Source organism: Mesocricetus auratus, unplaced genomic scaffold (assembly GCF_017639785.1).
Source record: "Mesocricetus auratus isolate SY011 unplaced genomic scaffold, BCM_Maur_2.0 Super-Scaffold_100676, whole genome shotgun sequence".
NCBI lineage: Eukaryota > Metazoa > Chordata > Mammalia > Rodentia > Cricetidae > Mesocricetus > Mesocricetus auratus.
This window is the reverse complement of record NW_024429266.1, coordinates 123,474,795-123,485,903: the sequence shown is the minus strand read 5'-3', so window position 1 is coordinate 123,485,903 and position 11,109 is coordinate 123,474,795. Positions and strand designations below refer to the sequence as shown.

General features: G+C 41.7%; 2 pseudogenes; both read left to right on the top strand.

Moving 5' to 3' along the window:
• The first annotated feature begins 7,826 nt into the window (after positions 1–7,826).
• LOC101826536 lies at positions 7,827–8,724 on the top strand (annotated as a pseudogene).
• A 467-nt stretch (positions 8,725–9,191) lies between these two features.
• LOC101826273 lies at positions 9,192–10,410 on the top strand (annotated as a pseudogene).
• Positions 10,411–11,109: the final 699 nt, after the last annotated feature.

Below are 11,109 nucleotides of genomic sequence, written 5' to 3'. Positions count from 1 at the left end.
TGTTTTTCGTGTAATACATTTTATTAGAAAACAGTCTAAGTTTCAAGGTTAATAGTCAAAAGGAAAGGATGTGCATATTTTTCACTTCATCTGAACAACTAAAAGAGAAATCGTAAGACCATGGTTTACAAACAACCTAATTATTTTAAGTCCAAGATCAGGCTGTCACCATGGTGGGTCTGAGGAGGGCTGCTTCCTGATTCATTGATGGTACCTTCTGATTGTCATCAAATGTCGAAGGGATTCTCCAGTTTCCTTTACAAGGAAAGCAGATCCGTGAACAGAAGTGTAGATGAATTTTTCTGTCCTGCAGCTGTTTAGTCCCAAATAAACACACAGAGGCTTATATTAATTATAAAATGTTTGGTCAATGGCTCAGGCTTCTTATTGGCTAGCTTTCTCTTAATTATTAACCCATTTCTATTAATCTGTGTATCTCCATGTGGTCTTGGTTTATCTGTGATGACTGGGTCACTTGCTTCCTCAGTAGCTACATGGTGTCTTCTAGACTCTGCCTACTACCTTTCTCTGTCCCTGTTTGGATTTCCCACCTGGATAAATCCTGCCTGTCTATTGGCTGAAACAGCTTTATTCATCAACCAATAAGAGAAACATATATTCATAGCATACAGAAGGACATCCCCCATCACAGAAGTACTTTCTGCCTGTACAAGAATTCGAGAAAAAGAGCTGCATCTACAAAGGATAGTTTAATATAATATCAATGACTGTGAAGACTTAGACTGTTACAGGTCTGAGTACCTAATTGCAATTTCTCTCAGGCAATCTTTAGTCCCTCAAAGAGACCCCCAAGCCTGACAAACAGATAAAAACATTTGAAATCTGTTAACAATACCATATTATTCATCAATAGAAGGGCTAAGAATGCTATCAGTTGGTCTCTTAGGCTCATAGATGAGATCACTCTACCTGTGGTAAAAGGATGTTTCCACCAATTGTATTTAGTGCCTCTATTTATAACTTTCTGTAGGTTGACTTTTTCTGTTCCACTAACAGCTCCTGAAAACCATACAGAGACTGTTTATTAATTCTAAATGCTTGGCTGCCAGCTTATTCTTGTTACTAACTAGCCCTTATAACTTAAATTAACCCACACTTCTTATCTACCCTCTGCCATACGGTGGTACCTTCTTTTAGCATAGCACATTCATCTCGCTTCTCTCAGCATCAGCCCATGACTTCCCTGACTCTGCCTTTCTTCTTCCCCTCATCCTCTTCATTTTCTTCTCTCACCTAACCTCCTCCTGCCAAGCTACAGGTCAGCCAGCTCTTTATTAAGCCAACAGAGTAACAAATATTCACACTGCACAAAGAGGATTATTCCACAGCAACTTCCTTTGTTCTATTAGTATAAAAAATTGGTTCTGTTAGTATAAAAACTGCCTCTACATTGGAACACTGCATTTGGGGAGACCTAAACCTATGTTTCCATAGCATGACTATTCATATTTTGCTACAGAATTAACCATGTCTTTTGTTTATTTTTAATGAGAGCTAGCTGTTTATTTCTACGGCAATTTTAATACATGAATTTGGGTCTAAAACAAGATTTAGATTGTAGACACAGTAGCCTGATCTAATAGATGTACGAGCTCAGCTCTGGCACATTCACAAAGCCATCACATCACAAATGATGCTCCAGGTTCTGATCTCAAACGCAACTATGTACCTAGATGGAACATCACAGATTCTGAATTTAGTGAAGATCCTCACTCTAGATCATTCATGACACATGGAATATGAGCTACCAATTGAATGACAGTATTGGTGTTCATAGGAAAACTATCTCTTCATGAACCAGTTCCTGATGAAGACTGACACATTCAGGGCACATAGCAAAATTGCCACAACCTGGGTGGGTGAAGTGGGAATTTTGGTGCCTTGCCATTTGCCTACTCCAAAGAATGAACTAGTTAACTGAGTGACTTAACTGTGTGCCTTTTACACAGAGGAGTTCATCAGTACTTTCCTGGGCAATTTAATGGCCCTTGCTGACTAAGGGCTTTAGATCATACTATGATAAAAACACATATAAGCATATGGTATAAGGCAATAAAGGTCTCTTCTAGAAAAATCAAAACAACTTAAGGGACTTAATTCAAGCGGGGGTGGGGCAGAAAAAGAGGCATTGAAATGAGTAGGACTTCATATTGTGGTAAAAGATGGACACTGCAAAATGATGCGTCAGTGAGTGTTGACACAAAGCACAGCTCTGCACTCGAAAGGAATAAGAATTTATTCTACAGTTAAGTTTTATGACCATATCTCAGAAAACATGGATCTATGTTACCCCAGGTCCCATAAAGGAAGAGTTAAATATTTGAGGAGGAGAGTCAGGAAACAAAGGCCAAATGGCAAAAGTCAAAGAATTCAAAAGGCAAAGAAAACCAAGACAAACAAAAACAGACCCCAAAATGCATTCATTAATGAACAAAATACTAAAAACTAGCTGAAGTCAGAATCAAAATGTCTTTAGAGAACTGAGAGCAAACAAAACAGAACTAGAGGTCTAGACCAGGATGATTTCAAAGCAAATTGTTGTTTTTCTTTCAGCTTAGTGGCTGCACCTGAATTTACTGTGGTGAGCATCCCTCTACCTAGGCCAAAGCATGGCGGGATTTCCAATATCACAGGCCCTGGCCCTGCTTCTGCTGTCAAATGCAGTTTTTAATTAAGTTCCTATCATTCTATTTACCATTAAAGACATGGGAGTCAGATGTTGGGGTGAAAACATGCTAGCTCAGAGAGGCTGAGAAGCAACTAACTATTTTCCCTTTTTGTCAGAGACCAAGCAAGAGAGTGGCTCTCCAGCTGTCCCAAACCAAAAAGATCTTGAAACTCCAAGTCTTTGAAGACAAGGCTTCTTTCAGGGATTATCTTCACAAGGGAATGATCATGGATTAGAGCAGCCTGTTAATACTGAGTCATGTTCACCTCCCTCATCTCCACAGCTCTCATGACTCTCATTTGGTGAACTTCACACATAATGCAATTTTAGAGGAGTGTAAGTGTAGGTTAGTCATCAAATGGGTCAAAACTTGAGAACTTTCTAATGAAAGATCTTTTGGCAAAGATCTTTATCCATAGCAGTAGGATGAGTCAAAGTTCTTAATAAATTTAAAGGGTGATGGTTAGTCAGGTTATACTTGCTAACACAGAGTAGTAGATTTAAAATAGTTAAGTGATGAAATAGTAACAAATTTAGCAGAGGATTATAATTTCAAACTCAGCCATTGCTTAGACAGCAAAAGATGAACCAAGTACGATAAAGAACTATTTGTTACTAGTTTTGTTCAAGGCCATCCTTAATCTCTACCCTCTTTCCCCATGTACCTAAGAGTACTGATGGAACTTCTCCTTCAGGTGGGAGTCTACTTTCATCTGTACTAAAAACCATGTGGTAATAAACCTCTAGGCACTTTTATTCCATGTCTGAAGTCCAGCTCACAGCTCTAGACAGGAATCATTAAAGACATGGCCTTCTGGTTATATGCATGGTTTACGTGCTGCTCTACTCTGCTGAATAATTTCATACAACAAGATAGATGTGTCTCGGAAGAAATATACAGGTGAAATAAAATAATTACAAGTTTTTACTGGTTGGGGATGGGGGGACGTACCCCTGCTTTGGTTTTACTTGCCAATGTCTAATAATGCCTCTTTTGTTGCTGTTATTGCAGAAATAGGAAATGCAAGTAAGAATAAATGACTGAAACTTCTTCAGACACAGAACACATGTTTTATAGCAATTAATTGCATCATTTAGGAGTGTGTGTGTGTGTGTGTGTGTTTGACTTGTGTTTCCTTGCTTTTTCCAGCTCATTGGATATAAAGTCTTCCATCCTTCCAAATTGTTAGACCAGGTTGCTGCATGCCATGTGTTTTTATATTTTAAAATGTTCTGCTTCTTATTTGTCATTTCACAGTATTCAGCAGGTAATGCAGTCTTTTTAATGTTTCTTTCTAATTTTGAAGCAACCTTTAAAAAATCAGTTTCTTTCCTGTGTCTAAATTTTTAAAGAAACTAATCTTCCAATGCTTTTAATTCTTAAACTTTTAATCATATGTGTAGTCTCTTTCATCTATTAATCTACCCTACACCTGAAAAAAGCAAAGAGAAGAAAGGAAGAGAAAACAAAAAACTCATGGTCTCACTACTTAGCCTTGGCTGTTCTTGAGTTCACTGAAATCTGATTGAGATTAAAGTTGTTTGCCGTCACACTCAGAATTAAATCCTATCCTTTTCATCTTTGAGATAGATTTATGTTCTTGCAGAGCTATTGCCTGGTACAAAGGACAGTGTCAAGGTGTCTGGCAGAAGCTTGTCAAAGTAGTCTACTTGGATGCAGTCACAGTGCCTGATTGATTGCATGTGACTGATCGCTGTCTGTGAAGAAACATACTAACTGCCATGTGGCTACAATAGAGTAACCCAGATGACTGAGATGACAGCAGAGTCATGGAGCACATGAATGAAGTCACAGTGAGTGTCAGGCAAAGCCTGAGAAATCTTGCAAGCAGTGGTAAATATTCAAGGAGGGCTCACAACCCCTAAGTTTGGGCTAATGTGTGAAATTATTTGGTGCATGCTTGGCAAAGAAGGCTGTGAGTCCCCCTGTTTAAAGTGTGATCTTCTAGTTATTTTCTAGTTGACTTTTCTCTTTTCTCTGTTCAGAAGGAAGAAATAAGAGAGAGGGAAGGAAAGGAGGAAGAGAAAGAGGAAGGAGGGAGGAAGAGAGAACTAAAGGAGGAAGGAAGAAAGGAAGGAAGGAAGGAAAGAAGGGAGAATTCACCAACATCAGTATCCCAATACTTCAATACTTGTCTCCTAAAGTTATTTAAAATTAACTCCTTGAGACCAAGATCCTCCCTGCTCAGGAAGTAAATGACAGAGGGATTTACATTTTTGGCGAACCATTTCTACAATCAATTCCACAGGGTTCTCTTCGATTTTGTTTATGTTCCACACTTAAGTGGTGAGCCAAAGAGGAATTAGTTAAATTTTAACACTGCTTTTGTGGATCAGATCAAACCACAGTAGATAACAATTCAGTTAAACTGCTGCTGTCAATCATCACTGCAAACTCTTCTAAGGGAATATTGTGAGAATTAATTCCTTTCCTGCCTCCACAAAAGTCCCCAAATGAAAGTAGGATTCTATCAAAGCTCATCACAATGGGGAAGCTTGGGTGATTGCTTCCTCATTGCTGCATATCCAGAATCCTCCACCCTCACAGCTAGTCTTTAGCACATCCCTAGCTGTACGGAGAGTGCATGCGTAATCAGGGCAGAATTGCATTGCTTAAAATGTCTTGAAGGGGCCCCATGATAGCTTCTAGAAGCTCAGGTGAAGTCCAGTGGCCACCCCTATCCAATCCTTTTCTGAGAGCTTGTGACAGTAACAGGTCTTCTGGAGATGGTCCCTTGCAAGTAGGACAATATGTTTTGGTGAAGACAGCAACTGTTCTCCTCAAAGTACCAGTTTCCACAATGGTGCCACCTCAGTGTTACATGGAAAAGGTCATATAACACTGGAGAGAAGCTTTCCAATTTGAGTTGATTACTCCACACTCGCTCTAAGTGATGATGGCAACAATGAGAGCAATGTTAGTGTACCTTGAACATAACCAGGACATGGTTTGTACAGTCTGGAACTCTCTGAGTGAACTGCATCACAGAGCCGCTCTGATAGTCACTGAGTTCAGCCTTTTTCAGACAATGGACTCTCACTTCCGTGCTGAGCAGAATTCTTAATTCCATTCATTTAAATCCTTACCAATGCTTGCTGCTTTCAGGCATCTTATTTTTTAGCAGTTTTGTGATGGGCTCATGTGTCTTTGTAATTCTAGATTGCATCTGTGAGGCTGTGCACTCCTTTATATGTTCTGCATTCATGCAGTTATTCTCTTCTGTTAAGGCCCTGTGTAATTTAAGTAACAATTTCAAAACATCTGGCTCATTGAATAAAAACAATCTTTGTATAATATGCTGGAGAATTAAAATTCATTCACAATTATATGAATGAGTTTGTGTTAGTCTAACATAGAAAGGAAGAGTAGAGTTTGGCCTCAGACATAATTTAAATTCCTCCGACATCTAGTTCTAATTAGTGGAAAACCTTTTTTAAAAATCTCTTGGTGAAGTCTGGTAATATTACATACTTTGTAGGCTCTTAAATTATCATTATTTATAAGGCGGTTCAAAATGATGCTATTCTCAGGTGTTATAAGCATTTAAAGGAATGAAGTGTCCAAATGGTTTAACCAGAAACCCTGGGAAATGTCCTATGTTCTCTCTCAATGAATACATCAAAACATCATTAGAGCTATAGTGTTGTAATTTTAAAAAGTGGCACAGGAAAGAAAGACACAATTCGACAGCGCTTAGGTGGAGGGGTTTTAATTGGGAGAAAGTGAATGGGAAAAAAGTGGGGAGGGGAGACCGGTTTCTGGGACAGGAGAAGAGAAGGGAGAGGCAGATAGAGATAGAGATAGATAGATAGATAGATAGATAGATTGAGAGAGAGAGAGAGAGAGAGAGAGAGAGAGAGAGAGAGACACGGGCGTTGGTGGCGCATGCCTTTAATCCCAGAATTTGGGAGGCAGAGGCAGGTGGATCTCTGTGAGTTCGAGGCCAGCCTGGTCTACAAGAGCTAGTTCCAGGACAGCCTCCAAAGCCACAGAGAAACTCTGTCTCGAAAAACCAAAAGAGAGAGAGAGAGAGAGAGAGAGAGAGAGAGAGAGAGAGAGAGAGAGAGAGGAGAAACAGGCAGAGAAGTAGAGAGAAAGAGAACGATGGGAGATGGGCAGGAGGGCCCTTTTAGAAGAGAACAAAATGAATGTGCATAGGTGGTCCTCTTAGTGGCTACAGCTAAGTGCATATTCTGTCAGAACCCCTAGAGCAGGCCAGTACAGATGCCTGAATACTAATATATGGAATCACGAAGTTCATATGAATTGTTTCTTACTCTCCCATCTGATGGTGGAGGCTCACAATCTTATTCTATACAGGGTGATGTAGGCTGACATCCCTACTTTACAAAGGGCGATAGAGACTCACAATCCTACTTTACTCAGGATGATAGAGACTCACAATCCTACTGTACACAGGGTGATGTAGGCTCACAGTTCTACTTTACTCAGGGTGATGTAGGCTCACAATCGTACTTTATACAGGGTGATACAGGATTATAATCTCACTATACACAGGATGATAAAGAATGAGTCCTGGAACTCACTGTGTAGACCAAGCTAGCTCCAAACTCACAAAATCCACCTGCCTCTGCTTCCTGGGTGCTAAGATTAAGGTGTATGCCATGGTGCCCTGAAATCTTGTAAGTCTTAATGAACAATGGGAAGACGCTTGGCAATGTTAGCAAAGACGTGACATACATAACTACATACCCAATGTTCTACTGAAAGCAATGGCATTGAAATGAATGAGTTAATACTATTTCATTTTGATTGTTCCCTGATTATTTTGTGTCTGCTTTCATGCTTTTCTGTCACTTATCCGCTAGAGCGTCATGTCCACATTAGTCATACATTCTGTACTTTCCATGACCTTGACCATGGTGGTCAAAATATAACCCAAACAACTGATCAATCTGCCAACCCAAATGATACACTTGACAATGATGTCATTGCAGTTTTGTCTTATAAAGTTTGAGCTTTAGGGGCAAGAATTCTTTGGGGCCATAGCCTTCTCTCTCTTGCCTGCCATCAAAGGATGCAAATTTGGCCCTATATGTATGGTGGTCTGTCACTTTCCCACCTGGACTATAACATCAAATGCTGATTAAGAATATGAAAGGAGAGTTCTGCCCTCTCCCTCCACTGCCTCTGCTCCTACAGTTGCCACTACAGCTGCTGCAGGCTGTTCTTCCTGAACTGGGGCTGCTGCATCTGGAGATGTACCTGGAGATGGAGTGGCAGAACAAGTACCTTCTTGAGAAACCCCTGAAGCAGCCAGGTGATCTTTGTGTGTGCTCTTTGGAAGAGCTGACAGTGAAACTCGTGTCACTGTTAGTAACAGTGTGTGGGGACATACGTGAACAATTTATGGTCTTTGTGAACTAGTCAGAACTGGAGGTCCGATTCCTGACACAAACCACATATTTACGGCTGATTGTGCAGACAGATTTTTATAGTTTGGAGTCGTTCACTTACCATCTTGTACTAAAGACTAATTGACCTGATCATATTACATTTTAAAGAGGAAGTCATGAAAGTAGATAGATAATACAGGTATGTGGATTTTATGATGTGTGCCAAACCAACACAGAAATGCCTGGGGACCCTATACCAAAGCTTTTGACTTGCTTACAGTATTAGCTTTAACAGATGAGCAGACTTTGTATGTTCATGCTGCTTATCTCCTCATATCAAAACACTGGATAGATTTCAAATCATTGAATGGAATCAGGAAATTCCTCACAAAGCAGCATTTTGTGACCTGGTGTGGTCAGAGTATGAAGATGTCGACACTTGGACCAGCGGTCCCAAAGGTGGGGTGTGGCTTTTTGGAACAAAAGGTCTAAATGAGTTTGTTCATTTCAACAGTTTAAAATTCATCTGCGGAGCATATGTGTTCGTTCAGGAAGTCTCAGAGTTTCTATTTGACCAGAAGCCGTTTACAGTGTCTGCTCCTAACTGCTATTGTGGCAATACTGCTTCCATCATGGCCTCCGATGATGGACAATAGGAGAGGACCAAAGCTATCCTGGGCAGTCCTGGGGTCAGCACATAACTCCTCCCAGAACCGTAATCGATATTTCCTTTGGGACACTTGCTGTCACAGTGGCCCAGCTTTTGCCCTCTTTTACACCAAATTTCTTGTACTACCATCGACAATATGGTTTTTTATTGACTATTTTTGCAGCTGAAATGCCACCTGCCTCTTGCTTGCCTAAATTTTTAAAAAATTATCCAAACTTATGTTTGTTAGATGTCAACAGCAATGCTTTCCCATTGATTCTGTCTGTCACCTGTCCTGTCCTACATTATACATGTCTGAAAACACTTGCCAGTACTCTTAAGAAGAAATGTCTTGATTCTCACATTTCTCCTGCTTATTGGCTGTTTTGGGAGGACAGAAGCATTTCCTTTTAAAAACCCAATTGGCAGGGAGTCAAGTGCAGGAGAGAGTAGAGGCAAGGGCAGAAGGTGGAGATGGAGGGCCCTGGTGGCAGCAGCCGCTCAAGTCTGAGCAGGGTCCTGGTGTCTATAACTACAGCCGGTGTCTTCCTCCTCCCCCTCCCCCCAAGCCTGGTCTCCTTCAGGAGTGCAGTGTCCTGGTTTTGGGGTGCAGAGTCAAGGCTGCTCCAGAGACCTGACTCTAGACTGCGACACAGACTGGTCTTGACAAGCGTGGACAGCACTGACAAGGGCGCTTACATCTGCCAGACCCTGATTACCCTGAAGCTGAGCTTTCCCCCAGCTGGTCCTGAGGTTTCCTGTCAAGCAGTAGACTATGAAAACTTCTCCTGTACTTGGAGTCCCGGCCAGGTCAGCGGTTTGCCACCTGCTCCCTTAATTCCTATAGAAAGAAGACTCCTCCAAGATCTGCGAGTCAGAGGGAAAGTTCATCCAGAGCACCGTGGCCATGCCCACAGAACCCTCTAGAGACTTTCTGATGGGTGGTCCATGGAGCAGAGTTCTGGAGTGAGTACAGGATCAATGTGACTGTGGAAAACCTACTGGGTGCTAGTACCTGCCTACTGAATGTGAGATAAAGAACATCTTGCGTTCCTATCCACCCCAGGGACAACGGGAGGGATGAGTACCTGGTTACCAGAGAGACCTGCATGCCAGCTGGACATACCCAGGCTCCCAGTGCCTCCAGGCCCACTTTCAGCTGGAGTTCAGGTTACAATACCATTTATCTTAGCATCCAGTCTGGTCCATGGTTGAGCCCATTGGCTTTCAGGTGATAACAGACAGTGTGGCTGGGCTGCCCCTTGAGGGTCGAGTCAGTGCCAGGTATGTCCTAAGATGCTGGCACATGGAGTTCCTGGAGTCCAGAGGCATGGGGTACTCATAGCACTGGTTGCCTGCAGAATGAGATAGCTGATGAGATCCAGGTACACAAACAGTAGCAAGAGGCAGTAGTTCAGGAGGGCGGTCCCACTCCTCGAAGGCCTTCCTTGTAGCCAGAACCAAGGCTGCTTGATCACAGGGACCCTTTGGAACAAGAGGTTGTGTTAGCATCTTTGGGAATCTTCTGTTTCTGTGGCCTGGCTGTCAGAACCCTGGCACTGGTGCTCTGACTGAGGGTGAGACAGGGTGGCAAGGGTGGACTTCAAAACCTGGGTTCTTGGCACCAATGATTCCAGGAGACAAGCTTCCCGGCACTCCAAACCTGCAGAGGACCCAGGAGAATTTTAGCTGATTCCTCCTGTAACCCTGTCAGACTGGCATGGTTAAATGGGCAGATAGAAAGAGGCAGGGCAGTGGATCCTTATGGATGGAGGTCTCAGTTGGAAGTTTGAAGACCTTTTCTTTGAGACCCTATATTCCAAACTTGCTGCTATCTGAATGCTGTCTGGACTTCTGAAGTCATCTTTGAGGTCCACCCAAGGAATGTGTATAGATGTGCATGCTGTGTTCATCTGTGACTGTGTGTGTGACATAGGTAACATATGTTCTCTGTATGTGGGTATATAGAAGCTTGGAGAGTGTGTGCAGACTGTGACCTTGGCCCTGGTAGGGACTGTGAAGAGTTGAAATAAAGAAACTGACGAAGTTTTTGGGGAAAAAATCTAATTGACAATTGGCATTCCTTCTTACATATCATTCAGCCTTCTGTTTCAATTTGATAAGTTTTAAGAAATGTCTACAGCAAAGTTGTCCAGTGGGCAGGATGACTGTAGTTGCCTGAGTTATGTGCATTTTTTCCAGCTGTAGATTTCACTGTCCTTTGTTGGAGGATGTTTTAAAAGGATATAAAATAAATTTGTCTAAAGGGCAAAAAAAAAAAAACCACTAAAACCAAAAACAAAAAAAACAAACCCCCAAACCTATACATGAAACAGTGGCCTGGAGGTGCTCAGTAGTTAAGAGCACTCAGTGCTCTTTCAGAACCCACCTA